Source organism: Balaenoptera physalus (assembly GCF_965194825.1).
Source record: "Balaenoptera physalus genome assembly, chromosome: X".
In the NCBI taxonomy this organism is placed as follows: Eukaryota; Metazoa; Chordata; class Mammalia; order Artiodactyla; family Balaenopteridae; genus Balaenoptera; species Balaenoptera physalus.
In genome coordinates, this window is record NC_138903.1 from 126,128,867 (window position 1) to 126,145,318 (window position 16,452).

At 37.6% G+C, this 16,452-nt stretch overlaps 1 pseudogene across 1 annotated transcript in view; it reads right to left on the reverse strand.

Annotated features, from left to right (window-relative positions):
- The window catches only part of LOC309652752 (tRNA pseudouridine(38/39) synthase pseudogene), a 40,961-nt pseudogene extending 24,875 nt beyond the window's left edge, over nt 1–16,086 (reverse strand). Inside the window, exon 1 of the transcript in view lies at nt 15,967–16,086. The product of the transcript in view is annotated as a tRNA pseudouridine(38/39) synthase pseudogene (transcript). The remainder of the gene's footprint in view (nt 1–15,966) is intronic.
- Nucleotides 16,087–16,452: the final 366 nt, after the last annotated feature.

The following is a 16,452-nucleotide window of genomic DNA, read 5'->3' on the forward strand; positions in this document are numbered from 1 at the left end:
ACTATATACAAGGTCTTTGCCTCTAGTTCACTACTGAACTCCAAGTCCTAGCATGGCACTTAACATACAGTAAGCATTCAGTAAGTATGGTAAGTGAATTTCCATTTTAAAAAGACAGTGGTGGGGGGCAGAAAAGCTGTGCTTCTACTACAGAATTTTCTAATTGAAGAGTGCTACTAAAGGCATAATTTGAATGCATTTAAACAGAAAGTGTCTGTTCTATCATAACATATCTGCTCCATAGATTTGGGGGAAAACCTTTTTTTTAAAAAATAAAATACTGGTTATTCATAAGATCTCAACACTCTCCAAACTCTAATCCTGCCCCACATCAAAACCAGCATCACAGGTGATTGCATGACTCAGTCTTGCTCTCCCTTGTTAGTAAACAGGAAAGTCTCTGTTCACTTGGCTATGCAGTTTTCTGTTCCACAATATATATTCCTTTTAAACCACGGAGGTCAAATCTAGCAGCTCTTGTGTCAAATCCTGCAGATGTTTTATTTGGCCAACATAGTAGTTTTTAAAGAACTGAATTTCAAGATCTTTAAGTTGAGCATGTCTAACATGCTCAGTCTAACAGAGGTTAGGCCATTCCCTGCTGCCTTACACCGGACTCTACAAAACAGTTAACCGAAATGCTGGCAGCGAAGCAAGATAAACTGGTTCTGGGTCTCTCACCTTGTGGATGGAAACACAAGTCATACACCTGTTTGAGAAACCAGGCATCATCTTTCAAATAAAAAGATACCTACTCTTTGACCCAGCAATCCCCCATAATTTAGTGAATTGGTCATTTAAAAACATTGGCTTCCAGCCAATTGATTTTTGACTAATTGGTCTCCATCTAGCATTCAGTGAATGTTAAGTATTATTTGTTTTCATTTGAACTTTTAATTACTGGCTGTGGGGAATACCGTGGTGCACTGCCTAGATACCTCTTCAGGACCAAGGAACTTATTTCCCCAGCTTCCAGGAGTGTTGGCTGCAGATGGCTCACAGCTGCAATCCTCTCTGAGCATTGCCCTTGGTCTAAAAGAGCTGCCTCACTCAAGGCTGAATCTCTTCCCCAAGGGCAGTCAGCATCCAATGACGGAGCAGTACAGAACTACAAAGGCCCTGGCCCCTAGCCTCAATTTTGGACCACTGTGAAGGGCCATCTCAGCATCAGAGCTGCTTGTCGGGTCAGATGAGGAATCTCTTACAACTGCATCACGACTCACCTTTTCCCTCTGCGCAATCCCGCCCCCACCCTTCCTCCCTCACAGGTGCTGTTTCCCACTGTATATCCTCCCCAGTCAACCTCCCAAATGCAAATTTCCCTCCTGGAGTCCGTTTCTCAGGAGCCCCATCTAACACACTCATGATGATGAGTAACATTTTAAAATAAAAGCCTATCTTTTTAGGTGTTTTGCAAATTACAAAAGAATACATACTTGTATCTAGTGAAAAAACATAGCAAAGATGTTAATCACCCTGTTACACAGAAATAAAGGTTCCGGTACCTAAATAAATACACAAAGCCATTTACTGCAGCTTTTCTCATGGGATTGCAAAGCTGGGAATGACCTTCCACTCTCTAAATGAGGGAAATAACTAAATGATTTAGCATACACTAATACCATGGACTGCTACGCATAATTTTTAAAAGTTGACTCGGTGGAATTTTGTGAAGTTTTGCTAAGTAAGAAAAACAAAGACAGAAAGAAACATATTAATATATGATCCCATGTTTAAAGCATAGAATGATAAAAAACAAAATGTGTATATGCCTATGAGTGTTGTGTGTATACAAGTATACGTGTGTATATCCATATGAACATGGAGAAAAGTAGAGCAGTGACCATGGGTTTGGGGGTGGGGCCATATAGATGGAGTATGTGGTTTCATATGTTATAATAAGCACACTCATTTGCAATTTGAGAAAAATTGTAGTTGAAGTTTAAATTTCCACATCACTAAATGCAAATTTAAGCACAAATAGTATACAGTCATTGAGTCCTGGGAGCAGGCCCATTTGCTGGAAGGCAATTCATTGAAATCCAGTCTAACAGAAGACAAATTTGCCAAATTATAAAGTTCTAACTTCTCCTGGCCCTGCCTCTTGCTGTTGTATTTGGCAGTAGCAGGCTAAATGCAGTGACCTTTCCCTCTTGACTCTGTCGCCATATCTCCCCTGCCCATGACTTCACTTATGCCTCTCTTTTCTTCCCAAAAGACAGTCTTTTTTGTGAACTTGGGCCTTCCTCCTTCTGGTAATGTAAAGCCTGTAGTGAACCAATGTAGGTCAGGTTTCAGTTACTTGTCTTCTACTTTGCAGGGAATTACTCATTTAGTAAATTGATTATCAAGGAATTTATTCTATATGACGTTACCCAGCTACTTTACGTAGTTACTGGGCCCCTGGCCCTGTACTCGGTTTTTTACTTCTGTGATCTCAGTCAATCCTCACAAGCATACTTAAGAGTTAGCTACCACTACTGGTCCCATTTTACAAATGGGGAAACTTGAACTTAGAGTGTTTAACTAACTTGCCCATGGACACGGAATAAATAAGCAGCAGAGCTAAGATTCAAATTCAGATCCAGCTGACATAAAGACCAGAATTATTCCGTAGAAAAATAAAACAGTTGCCCTCTTGAACTTAGCAAATATAAGAACAAATAATATCACTGTTGGCATGCTCGTATATGTTAGAGAAAATGGCTTCAAATCTTCTGGAGTATAAGTTTCTAACATGTTTTTTAAAATCTTTAAAATGTGCATTATGAGTAAACAGGCAGTTCTGTCCTAGATAGGACTGTGCCCTCAGAATAACATTCAAAGTTAAGTAAAAAGATTTTTCATCAAGTACTGCTTCAAATAGAAAAAAAGAAATATAAATAACCTAAATATTCAACATTAGTAAAATCCAAGATACTTGTGATAGTAGCACAAAAACAGAAATGGTACATAAAAATTTCTTTAACAAATGAAATATAATTTTTATAGAGGTATAGTTGATTTATAACATTATATTAGTTTCAGTGTACAACACAGTGATTCAATATTTTTATAGGTTATAATTCATTTAAAGATATTACAAAATAATGACTGTATTTCCCTGTGCTGTACAATATATCCTTGTTGCTTATTTTATACATAGCAGCTTGTCTCTCCTAATCCCATACAACTACCTTGCCCCTCTCCCCCTTCCCTAGTCCCACTGATAACCACTAGATAGTTCTCTATATCTGTGAGTCTGTTTGTGTTTTGTTACATATATTCATTTGTTTGATTTTTTAGATCCCACATATACGTTGTAATAGAGTATTTGTCTTGCTCTGTCCTATTTACTTCACATAGTATGATAATCTCTAGGTTCATTCATGTTGCTGCAAATGGCATTATTTCTTTTTTCTTTAACATCTTTATTGGAGTATAATTGCTTTACATTGTTGTGTTAGTTGCTGCTGTATAACAAAGTGAATCAGCTATACGTACACATATATCCCCATATACCCTCCCTCTTGTGTCTCCCTAACTTCCCTATCGCACCCCTCTAGGTGGTCACAAAGCACCGAGCTGATCTCCCTGTGCTATGCGGCTGCTTCCCACTAGCTATCTATTTTACATTTGGTAGTGTATATATGTCAATGCTACTCTCTCACTTCTTCCCATCTTACCCTTCCCCCTCCCCATGTCCTCAAGTCCATTCTCTACGTCTGCGTCTTTATTCCTGTCCTGCCCCTAGGTTCATCAGAACCATTTTTTTTTAGATTCCATATATATGTGTTAGCATATGGTAATTGTTTTTCTCTTTCTGACTTATTTCACTCTGTATAATAGACTCTAGGTCCATCCACCTCACTACAAATACCTTAATTGCGTTTCTTTTTATGGCTGAGCAATATTCCATTCTATATATGGCCACATCTTCTTTATCCATTCATCTGTCGATGGACACTTAAGTGGCTTCCATGTCCTGGCTATTGTAAACAGAGCTGAAATGAACATTGGGGTACGTGACTCTTTTTGAATTATGGTGTTCTCAGGGTATATGCCCAGTAGTGGGATTGCTGGGTCATATGGTAGTTGTATTTTTAGTTTCTTAAGGAACCTCCATACTGTTCTCCATAGTGGCTGTATCAGTTTACATTCCCACCAACAGTGCAAGAGGGTTCCCTTTTCTCCACACCCTCTCCAGCATGTATTGTTTGTAGATATTTTAATGATGGCCATTCTGATGGGTGTGAGGTGATACCTCATTGTAGTTTTGATTTGCATTTCTCTAATAATTAGTGATGTTGAGCAGCTTTTCATGTGCCTCTTGGCCATCTGTATATCTTCTTTGGAGAAATGTCTATTTAGCTCTTCTGCCCATTTTTGGATTGGGTTGTTTGTTCTTTTGATATTGAGCTCCATGGGCTGCTTGTATATTTTGGAGATTGATTGTCAGTTGCTTTGTTTGCAAATATTTTCTCCCATTCTGAGGGTTGTCTTTTCGTCTTGTTTATGGTTTCCTTTGCTGTGCAAAAGCTTTCAAGTTTCATTAAGTCCCATTTGTTTATTTTTGTTCTTATTTCCCTTTCTCTAGGAGGTGGGTCAAACAGGATCTTGCTGTGATTTATGTCAGAGTGCTCTGCCTATGTTTTCCTCTAAGAGTTTTAGAGTGTCTGGCCTTACGTTTAGGTCTTTAATCCATTTTGAGTTTATTTTTGTGTATGGTGTTAGGGAGTATTCTAATTTCATTCTTTTACATGTAGCTGTCCAGTTTTCCCAGCACCACGTATTGAAGAGGCTGGCTTTTCTCCATTGTATATTCTTCCCTCCTTTATCAAAGATAAGGTGACCATATGTGTGTAGGTTTATCTCTGGGCTTTCTATCCTGTTCCATTGATCTATATTTCTGGTTTTGTGCCAGTACCATACTATCCTGATTACTGTAGCTTTGTAGTATAGTCTGAAGTCAGGGAGCCTGATTCCTCCAGCTCCATTTTTCTTTCTCAAAATTGCGTTGGCTGTTTGGGGTCTTTTGTGTTTCCATACACACTGTGAAATTTTTTGTTCTAGTTCTGTGAAAAATGCCATTGGTAGTTTGATAGGGATTGCATTGAATCTGTAGATTGCTTTAGGTAGTATAGTCATTTTCACAATATTCATTCTTCCAATCAAGAACATGGTATCTCTCTCCATCTGCTTATATCATATTTAATTTCTTTCATCAGTGTCTTATAGTTTTCTGCATATAGGTATTTTGTCTCCTTAGTTAGGTTTATTCCTAGGTATTTTATTCTTTCTGTTGCAGTGGTAAATGGGAGTGTTTCCTTAATTTCTCTTTCAGATTTTTCATCATTAGTGTATAGGAATGCAAGAGATCTCTGTGCATTAATTTTGTATCCTGCTACTTTACCAAATTCATTGATTAGCTCTAGTAGTTTTCTGGTAGCATCTTTAGGATTCTCTATGTATAGTACCATGTCATCTGCAAACAGTGACAGTTTTACCTCTTTTCCAATTTGGATTCCTCTTATTTCTTTTTTGTCTCTGACTGCTGTGGCTAAAACTTCCAAAACTATGTTGAATAACAGTGGTGAGAGTGGACAGCCTTGTCTTGTTGCTGATCTTAGTGGAAATGGTTTCAGTTTTTCAACATTGAGAACGATGTTGGCTGTGGGTTTGTCATATATGGCCTTTATTAGGTTGAGGTAGGTTCCCTCTATGCCCACTTTCTGGAGAGTTTTTATCATAAATGGGTGTTGAATTTTGTCAAAAGCTTTTTCGGCATCTATTGAGATTACAGTATGGTTTTTATCCTTCAGTTTGCTAATATGTGTATCACACTGACTGATTGGCGTATACTGAAGAATCTTTGCATTCCTGGGATAAACCCCACTTGATCATGGTGTATGATCCTTTTAATGTGTTGCTGGATTCTGTTTGCTAGCATTTTGTTGAGGAGTTTTGTGTCTGTGTTCAAAAGTGATACTGGCCTATAGTTTTCTTTTTTTGTGACATCTTTGTCTGGTTTTGGTATCAGGACGATGGTGGCCTTGTAGAATGAGTTTGGGAGTGTTCCTCTCTCTGCCATATTTTGGAAGAGTTTGAGACAGATAGGTGTTAGCTCTTCTCTAAACGTTTGATAGAATTCACCTGTGAAGCCATCTGGTCCTGGGCTTTCGTTTGTTGGAAGTTTTAATCACAGTTTCAATTTCAGTGCTTGTGATTGGTCTGTTTATATTTTCTATCTTCCTGGTTCAGTCTGAGAAGGTTGTGCTTTTCTACGTATTTGTCCATTTCTTCCAGGTTGTCCATTTTATTGGCATATAGTTGCTTGTAGTGGTTTCTCATGATCCTTTGCATTTCTGCAGTGCCAGTTGTTCTCTGTTTTCATTTCTAATTCTGTTGATTTGAGTCTTCTCCCTTTTATTCTTGATGAGTCTGGCTAATGGTTTATCAATTTTGTTTATCTTCTCAAAGAACCAGCTTTTAGTTTTGTTGATCTTTGCTACCATTTGCTTCATTGCTTTTTCATGTATTTCTGATCTGCTCTTTATGCTTTCTTTCCTTCTGCTAACTTTGGGGTTTTTTTTTTGTTGTTGTTCTTCTTTCTCTAATTGCTTTAGGTGTAAGGCTAGGTTGTTTATTTGAGATGTTTCTTGTTTCTTGAGGTAGGATTGTATTACTATAAACTTCCCTCTTAGAACTGCTTTTGCTGCATTCCATTGGTGTTGGGTCATCGTGTTTTCATTGTCATTTGTTTCTAGGTATTTTTTGATTTCCCCTTTTATTTCTTCAGTGATCTCTTGGTTATTTAGTAGTGTATTGGTTAGCGTCCATGTGTTTGGTTTTTTTACAGTTTTTTTCCTGTACTTGATATCTAGTCTCATAGCGTTGTGGTCAGAAAAGATACTTGATAAAATTTCAATTTTCTTAAATTTACCAAGGCTTCATCTGGGACCCAAGATATGATCTATCCTGGAGAATGTTCCATGAGCACTTGAGAAGAAAGTGTATTCTGTTGTTTCTGGATGGAATATCCTATAAATATCAAGTCCGTCTTGTTTAACATGTCATTTAAAGCTTGTGTTTCATTATTTATTTTCATTTTTGATAGTTTGATTAATATGTGTCTTGGCATGTTTCTCCTTGGATTTATCCTGTATGGGACTCTCTGTTTCCTGGACTTGATTGACTATTTCCTTTCCCACACTGGGGAAGTTTTCAACTATAATCTCTTCAAATATTTTCTCAGTCCCTTTCTCTTTCTCCTCTTCTTCTGGGACCCCTATAATTCAAATGTTGGTGCGTTTAATGTTGTCCCAGAGGTCTCTAAGACTGTCCTGAATTCTTTTCATTCTTTTTTCTTTATTCTTCCCTGCAGTAGTTATTTCCACTGTTTTATCTTCCAGATCACTTATCCTTTCTTCTGCATCAGTTATTCTGCTATTGATTCCTTCTAGAGAATTTTTAATTTCATTTATTGTGTTGTTCATCATTGTTTGTTTGCTCTTTAGTTCTTCTAGGTCCTTTTTAAATGTTTCTTGTATTTTCTCCATTCTATTTCCAAGATTTTGGCTCATCTTTACTATTATTACTCTGAATTCTTTTTCAGGTAGACTACCTATTTCCTCTTCATTTGCTTCGTTTGGTGGGTTTTTACCTTGCACCTTCATCTGCTGCATATTTTTCTGTCGTCTCATTTTATTTAAGTTACTGTGTTTGGGTTCTTCTTTTTGCAGGCTGCAGTTTCATAGTTCCTGCTGTTTTTTGGTGTCTGCCCCCAGTGGGTAAGGTTGATTCAGTGGGTTGTGTAGGCTTCCTGGTGGAGGGAACTTATGCCTGTGTTCTGGTGGGTGAGGCTGGATCCTGTTTTTCTGCTGTGCAGGACTGAGTCCAGTGGTGTGTTTTGGTGTGTCTGTGAACTTATTATGATTTTAAGCAGCCTCTCTGCTAATGGGTGGGGTTGTGTTCCTGTCTTGCTAGATGTTTGGCATGGGGTGCCCAGCACTGGAGCTTGCTGGCCTTTGGGTGGAGCTGGGTCTTAGTACTGAGACGGTGATCTCTAGGAGAGCTCTCGCCGATTGATATTATGTGGGGCCAGGAGGTCTCTGGTGGTCCAATGTCCTGAACTCAGCTCTCCCACCTCCAAGGCTCAGGCCTCAGCCAGAGCACCAAGGCCCTGTCAGCCACACACCTCAGAAGAAAAGGGAGAAAAAAAAAAAAGAAGGAAAAAAAACTAATAAAGGTATTAAAATAAAAAAATTTTAAAACTATTAAAAAAATTTTAAAAAGAGAGCAAACGAATAAAGAATTCTACCAATAATAACAAGTGCTAAAAACTAAACTAAGATAAACATATAAATCAGAAACTAGTCAGTCGCATACCAACAAACCCCAAGTCTACAGTTGCTCCCAAGCCCACTGCCTCAATTTGGGGTGATTTGTTGTCTATTCAGGTATTCCACAGATGCAGGGTACATCAAATTGTTTGTGGAGATTTAATCCGCTGCTTCTGAGGCTGCACGGAGAAATTTCCCTTTCTCTTCTTTGTTCGCACAGCTCCTGGGGTTCAGCTTTGGATTTGGCCCTGCCTCTGTATGTAGGTCGCCTGAGGGCATCTGTTCACCCCTCAGCCAGGACGGGGTTAAAGTAGCAGCTCATTAGGGGGCTCTGCCTCCCTCAGGCCGGGGGGAGGGAGGGGTACGAAATGTGGGGCGAGCTTTCAGCAGCAGAGGCCAGAGTGTCGTTGCAACAGCCTGAGGTTCGCCGTGTGTTCTCCTGGGGAAGTTGTCCCTGCATCACAGGTCTTTCACCTCCTTGGTTAAGTTTATTCTTAGGTATTTAATTCGTTTTGATGTAATTTTAAATGGGTTTTTTTTTTTTTTTTTACTTTCTCTTTCTGATAACTCATTAGTGTATAGAAACAACGGATTTCTGTATATTAAATCTTGCATCCTACAATTTTACTGAATTCATTTATTAATTCTAATAAGTTTTTGGTGGAGACTTTAGGATTTTCTACATATAGTATCATGTTATCTACAAATAGTGACAGTTTTACTTCTCTCCTTGCAATTTGTCTGATTGCTGTGGCTAGGGCTTCCAATGCTATGTTAAATAGAAGTGGCAAGAGTGGGCATCATTCTTCCTGAATTTAGAGTTAAGGCTTTCAGCTTTTCACTGTTGAATATGTTAGCTGTGGGTTTATCATAAATGGCTTTTATTATGTTGAGAAGTTCCCTCTATACCCACTTTCATGAGTTTATCATGAATGGATGTTCTATTTCATCAAATGCTTTTTCTGTATCTATTGAGATGATCATGTGATTTTTATGCTTCCTTTTGTTCATGTGGTATATCACATTGACTTGCAAATTTGAACCATCCTTGGATCCCTGGAATAAATCACACTTGATCAAAGGTGACTGATCCTTTTTATATATTGATGAATTTCGTTTACTAATATTTTGTATTTTTGCATCTTTATCCAGAGATATTCACCTTTAATTTTCTTTTTTTGGTAGAGTCTTTGTCTGGTTTTGGTGTCAGGGTAATGGTGGCCTCGTAGAATGAATTTGGTAATATTTCCTCCTCTTCAAATTTTTTGGAATAGTTTGAGAAAGATAGGTATTAGCTTTTCTTTATATGTTTGGTAGAATTCCCCTGTAAAGCCATGTGGTCCTGAACTTTTGGTTGCTGGGTGTCTTTTTTTTTTTTTTTTTTACAAATTCAATTTCACTACTAGTGATTGGTGTGAGCTCTGATGGTCCAACCTCAGATAGTGGTCAGGACTGCTTCTGATGTGCAGCATGTATAAGCAGTGGTAATGGCTGCCCTGACCCCTGACCCTGCTCTGATGCCACTTTGGGTCTGAGCCACCTCTGTGTCTCAGACAAGCCATTGCCCAGTGTGGAGCTGCTTTGTGATGCAAGCTGGGCTGGAACACTCACACGGATCAGGCTGTGGCACATGCTGGGATGGTCTAAACTGGCCTACCACTTGAGCAGTTTTCAATCTGCCTGCCCTCTACACCGTGCTTCAGGAGCAAGCATGCATGCACCCCTCAGGAGTGAAGTCCAGGCTTCCCACAGCTCTCCTGGTAATCCCACCAACCCTCCAGCCAGCCAAGCGGGTTTGTCTTCCCTATGTAAGACCCCATGGCTGTAGCTTCCAGTAGGTGGCTCGAACTGCTCACTCCCCAGGGTGAGCCTCTGCCCATATAATCTCCCTTTTCCTCTGAGTCTTCTCCTAGGGGCACAGGTACTGACCTGATCACTTCTCTTTCTTTGTACCCGATTCCATGTGGATCTTTCTCACAGTCTTGCTTGTACAGGAGTCTGACAATTTCCTGTTAGTTTTCAGTGAAAATTATTCTACATATAGATGTATTTTTGATGTCTTTGTGGGAGGAGGTGAGTTCCATGGCCTCCTATTCCACCATCTGATCTCCTCCCCAAAATGTAATTTATATACAAAAAAAGTATAGGTCTTACATGAAGTATAATATCTTTTGTCAATTATATCTGCCTATATAACCAACACCCAAGACACGAAATAGAACATTTCAATTACTCCCAAAATTCCCTGGCCCCCCTTTCAGTTTGATTCACATCTCTACAACCAGGCAACTGCTTTCTGGTTTCTTGTACTTCACGTAAATAGAATCTTACAGTATGTATCTTTGTGTGTTTGGATTCTCTCACTCAAAGTGACATTTCTGAGGTTTATCACCATTATTCCAGGTATCAATAGTTCACTGCTTTTTATTGAAGTAGCATTCCTTTGTGTGAATTTACCACAATATATCCATTCTCCTGTTGAGGACCTCTTTTTTTTTTTCTTTTGGATTATGAATAATCCTATGCATATTTGTGTACGAGTTTTTATGTGAACATTTATTCATTTCGTTTTGGTAAATACTTAGGAGATGAATTTCTGGGTCATAGGTAGGTATATGTTAACACATTATTGACTGGGGGATTTTTGCAGAAACCAGCACCTGTGGCCGTAATATGTCTCCAGTCAAAAATGTGTTAACTTTATAAGAACTTGCCAACTATTTTCCAAAAGAGTTGTACCATTTTTCACTAACACAATTAACTCGAGCAAGCTCCAGTTGCTCAGCATCCTTTCTGAGGTATTTTCAGTCTTTCCAGCTTTAGACATTCAAGTAGATGTACAAATGTATCTCAGAGTAAAGTTCTATTTCACTAGAGATAAATATTCAGCATCATTTCATGTGCTCATTGGCCATCTGTATATATTATTTTGTGAAGGATTTGTTCATGTTTTTGCACTCTTTTTCTATTGAGGTTTTTGTCTTAATACTGACTTTTAAGAGTTATTTTTATATCCTTTACACAACTTCTAAACTATTAAATAAAAGTAAAAATCATTACACATAAATTAATCCCAAGTTAATAGGGCTTTACACAAAGCATACGCTTAAAATTAAAATAGTAGTTACCAGCCATACTGCCCCACCGCTCACAGAATTTTATCAACTCTTAGCTCTTTCTTGTATTATTTTCTTCATATATCTAAATAATATGCACACACTGTTGTTTCTCACCAATTGTAAACACTTCCTATTTTTTGTCCTATTAGGAAAATTAAGGATTTTGTTTTCTTTCACCATAGTCACACACTAAAACTTTCTTTTCCTGTGATAAATATATCACATTTTTATCAAGACAATATTCAGCATTTATATTAGAACTATGTAAGTATTGTTTATGGCACACTCACAAGGTACACTGATTGCTTTTTGTTATAATTTTCTTTTAGAGTTTATAATTGCCTTATTTTACTTTGTAATTTTCTATGAAACTATCCCCCCCAATTTTTAACTACACTATAAAAATTCTTCTCAATAAGGGTAAATATATCAGGTAATCAATTAAGTGAACTTTTTTGGGGGGGGGCCATCTCTCTCCTGGAGAATGACATCCACCTGCTCCACTCTGAGTTACTTTTTCTGAGGCCTGGTGCACAGCTCTCATTATAGGATTCTCATTCAACATCACCCATTCTCTCTCATGTTGGCTCTGATATATTCTTTAATTTTTTTGATATATTCTTCATTCTTGGTTTAATCTCTACTTTCAGAGAAGTACACTTTCTAGAAATTTCCTGACAAAGGGTCTGTGAAATGAAATTATTTGAGATGTGTACATTTGAAAATGGATTAAATCTACCTTCACATTTGTGTGAGTGTTTGGCTAAGTAGACAATTCCAGGTTAGAAGTACTTAACCTTGGAAGTATTAGGGCATTTTCAGTTGTCTTCTATAGCACAGTATTGTCATAGAAAATTCTGATGCCATTATGATTACGTGGTACAAGTACTTTAGAAAGCTATTTTTCGTTATTCATTAAAGATAGCCACTGAAGACAAACAAATGCATACTCTCTGACCCAGCAGTACTAGTTCTACATGGATACCCTACAAAACATGTACATATGTTAACCAAAAGACATTTGTACATGGATATTCATAGCAGTATTTTTAATAGCCCAAAACTGCAACTTACTCAAATGCATTTTAATAGTTCGACATATAAATAAATTGCACTGTATTTATACAATGGAATACTATATAGCAATAAGAATGAACAAACTATAACACAATGATATGGACAAGTCTCACAGTGTTTATCAAAAGATTCCAGACACAAAAATATGCTATGTGAGTCCATTTTATAAAGTGCAAAGCTGGCAAAATTGATATTTTCTGTTAGAAATCAGGATAGTGTTAGCATTAGCCGAGGGTAGTGACCAGGAGGGAGCACTGGGGGGCTTTTGTGATACTGTTAATGTTGTTCTTGATCTGGGTGGTGGTTACATGCATGTGTTAAATTTTTGAAAATTAATCAAGCTACACATTTATGACTTGTGCACTTTCCTGTAAGTTATACTTCCTTAAAATTTCCCCCCAAAGTTGACAGCTTTGACCAAGTAAGATTTTTAATTTTAAGTTTTGTATTTTAGGATAATTGTAGGTTTACAGATAAGATTCATAGATAGCACAGAGTTCCTGTATCCTCTTCACCAAGGTTCCCCTAAAGTTAACTTCCTGTATAATCATATTTTTCAAAACTAAAAGATTAACATTTGTATAACACTATTAACTAAATTACAGACTGCATTCATATGTCATCAGTTTTTCCACTAGTATCCTTTTTCCAGGATCCGATTTAGGATACCACACTGCATTTGACAAAGTTTTAAAATATTTGATAAAAGTCTCCTATATAAATTTTTAAAACACAATCTGTTTATAAAAACATAGAAATCACTTCAGTACCCAACATTAACAGAATTGCTAAATTCTATGATGGAACAGGATCCAGCAATTATAATTGAAGAATATCTAATAACATAGTTACATAAAATTTGATAAGTACTATGATCCCTAAGTTATATGGTAAATACAATACTATTAAGTTGATAAAATTGGATTAATACTGTGATCTCAATGCTATTAATGCTATGTTAGCATTATATAGGTGAGCATATAAAAATGCTTTTCTGCAAGTGTATTAAAATGATAGTAGTTGTTATATTTGGGTTGTATGATTATGTGAGATCTTTATATTCTCTTTAAGGTTTCCTGAGTGACAACTCCTCTCAATCAGCTCACTAAAGAGTATTCAACCTTAATTTTCTGAAGTGGGAGTTAGCCACCTTTTTCAGTAAAGGGTCAGATAGTAATTATTGTAGATCTTACAGGTCATATGGTCTCTGTCACAACGATTACTCAACTCTGCCATTGTGAAAGCAGCCACAGACAATGGCATAAAGACTCATAAAATTAATGGGCATAGCTTGTTCTAATAAAACTTTACAAAAACAGTCAGCAGGCCAGGTTTGGCCTGCAGACTGCAATTTCCTAGCCCTGTTCTAAAACATTTCTTTTATTCTTCCAGAATGGTAGTTACTATGTACTGTCCTTGGAAAATTGAGAAAACAGTTATTCCAATCATTTCCTATTGGGCTTAATTCTTTCACTGAATGCTTTGAGAAAGGTTGCTGTATTTTCTAATTTCTTAAAAACAATCAGCTATTTCTTATATAATCAGCATTTTATTTTAAATAACATGCATTTTAAATGAAATCAATATAATACAGAGAAGGGACAAGAAGAGGACGAGATGAGTATGGATGTGAAGGTTGTACAGAAAATGATATTCAGAAGTAAGGAAGAACAGTGGGTATGGAAAAGTATGGATATATTCTAGAGATATTAAGAAAGTTTGACAAATTGGTGACTCATTGATTGTGAAGGGAATGGAATTTCTTCATTGATTCTGACTTGTGTATTTGGTAGATGGTGCGAGCATCTACTCTAAATGAGAAATATGGACACAGAGGAATAGATGATGAGTACAAGTTGAGGGATTTCTCTAAGTGCTTGTTTTAGAGAGACTCTGTAGTGATGGTATTGTCTAAGTGTTCTCTGATAGCATCCATTACTTGGGTCTTGATGAGTAGATAGATGGCTGTGAGCCAGGACCCTTTATATCTCATATTAGATGACTGCTTTAAAGACTTTTGAACAAGTATGAGATCAGGCTAATTAACTATAACATACATATCTTTGGGAAATGTAAAGCAGAGTCATTTTAGTATTTACCAAGATAAGAACAAAGCATCCCACCAATTTTTATGTCCTTGTAATAGCACCTTTATAAAATCCTCTATCATTCCTTCTGTCAGGTGAAAAGAAAAGTTGGACAAGAGATGAATTACTTTTAACTGGAAAGTCTTATGTCCATATAAATGACATTTCACATTTATATATCTTAAAGATTTTATGATTAAGCTAGATGTATACAATAGACATGTATAAATTCACTATATAATCTCCAAAAGTATAGAACAATCTCCATGGCAATGGAAAAATACATCAATAAGAGAACTAACCAAAACAAGCAAAAAAAAAAAAAAATTATGTCCATGACAAAATTCACCAAAATAAATCAGCTTTGTCTTCAACATTCTCTTTCAAAGGCATCTTGGATCCAGTCATCACAGATCCTTCATCATGCCTTTAACATCTGCCCCTCATCCCCATTCCCATAGCCCCTGTACCAGCACAGGCTCGCATTTCTTTTCTCTTATTACACTCACTCTCCATGCCTCTAGGTTCTCCTTACTCCTAATCCACCTTCTATACTGCTGCCAGGATTCATGTTTAAGCTCTCACGGATGATGTTAACTCCCTAACTACAAAAGCTCATCTCCTGCTGCTGCAGCCAAATTAGATCACTTGCAATTCCCAGAACCCTCCCTCATTCTTCAATATCTGGCGACACTCCATTTCTTAATGCTATTCATTCTTACCCATTGATCTCCTTCTCCCTTTGTCATTATCCGTGCCTGTCAAAATTCTTCGCAACCCTTAATACTTGTCTCAAAACTCTCTAAATTTGTTCTTTATTGAAGCCTTTGTAACTGTGTTGTCTCACTGTAACTTGGATCACTGATGAAACTGGAGAGCAGGCCTGGACAACATAGGAGCTGCACACATTCCCTTGACTAGAAGTGGATTCCTCTACCTTGGGAAAACTTTTGTTGGGACATAAGAGACATCAGTCAAATACACACAGAAGAATAATGATATGACCCATGTCAAAGCTAATTTCCCTATGTCCTTTCACTAGACCAGGGGTCCCCAACCCCTGGGCTGTGGACAGGTTGGTACCAGTCCACGGCCTGTTAGGAACCAGGCCGCACAGCAGAAGGTGAGTGGCAGGTGGGCAAGCGCGAAGTTTCATCTGCTGCTCCCCATCGCTCACGTTACTGCCTGAACCATTCCCCCCACACCCCCGTGGAAAAATTGTCTTCCATGAAACCTGTCCCTGGTGCCAAAAAGGTTGGGGACCACTTCCCTATAGTTGTCTGTCTGATTTTTGTTAGATTGTGAGCTCTACGAGAACCCAGACTTTGCTTTAAACCTCTTGGTATCCCTTGAAGAGCCTACGGCAGTGCCTTTCTCATTATCCACACTACATTGAATCAATTTCAGTGTGACTGTTTGGACAGTTAGCCACACGTAATTCACATAGTGCTGACACTGGCATAACTGCTTCTTCTGGGTCATCGGACATCATACACATTGTTTTCTAACTGTCCTTTCCTACTTCTAACCAGCATCCCTGGGCTATACTACTATAGGCCACAGAAGGACTGAGGTCAATGTTGTACATGGCAAAGGCTAATTAGTGGGAAATTTTTTACCTACATTTCTTCACAATTAGCTGGTGAAATGAGATACCTGTATGCAAAATGAACATAGGCAGGAGCACCGACTACTGACCAGAACAATATAGTAATGGAGAAAGACACAGCAGGAATGTGATGATTAATATTTTTTTACTTTTTTTTTCTTATTTTTTACTTTACATTTTTTACTTAGCTAATGAAGCCGTGTCCCACAGAGGCTAGAAAGATAGAGAGGCTAGTCTAT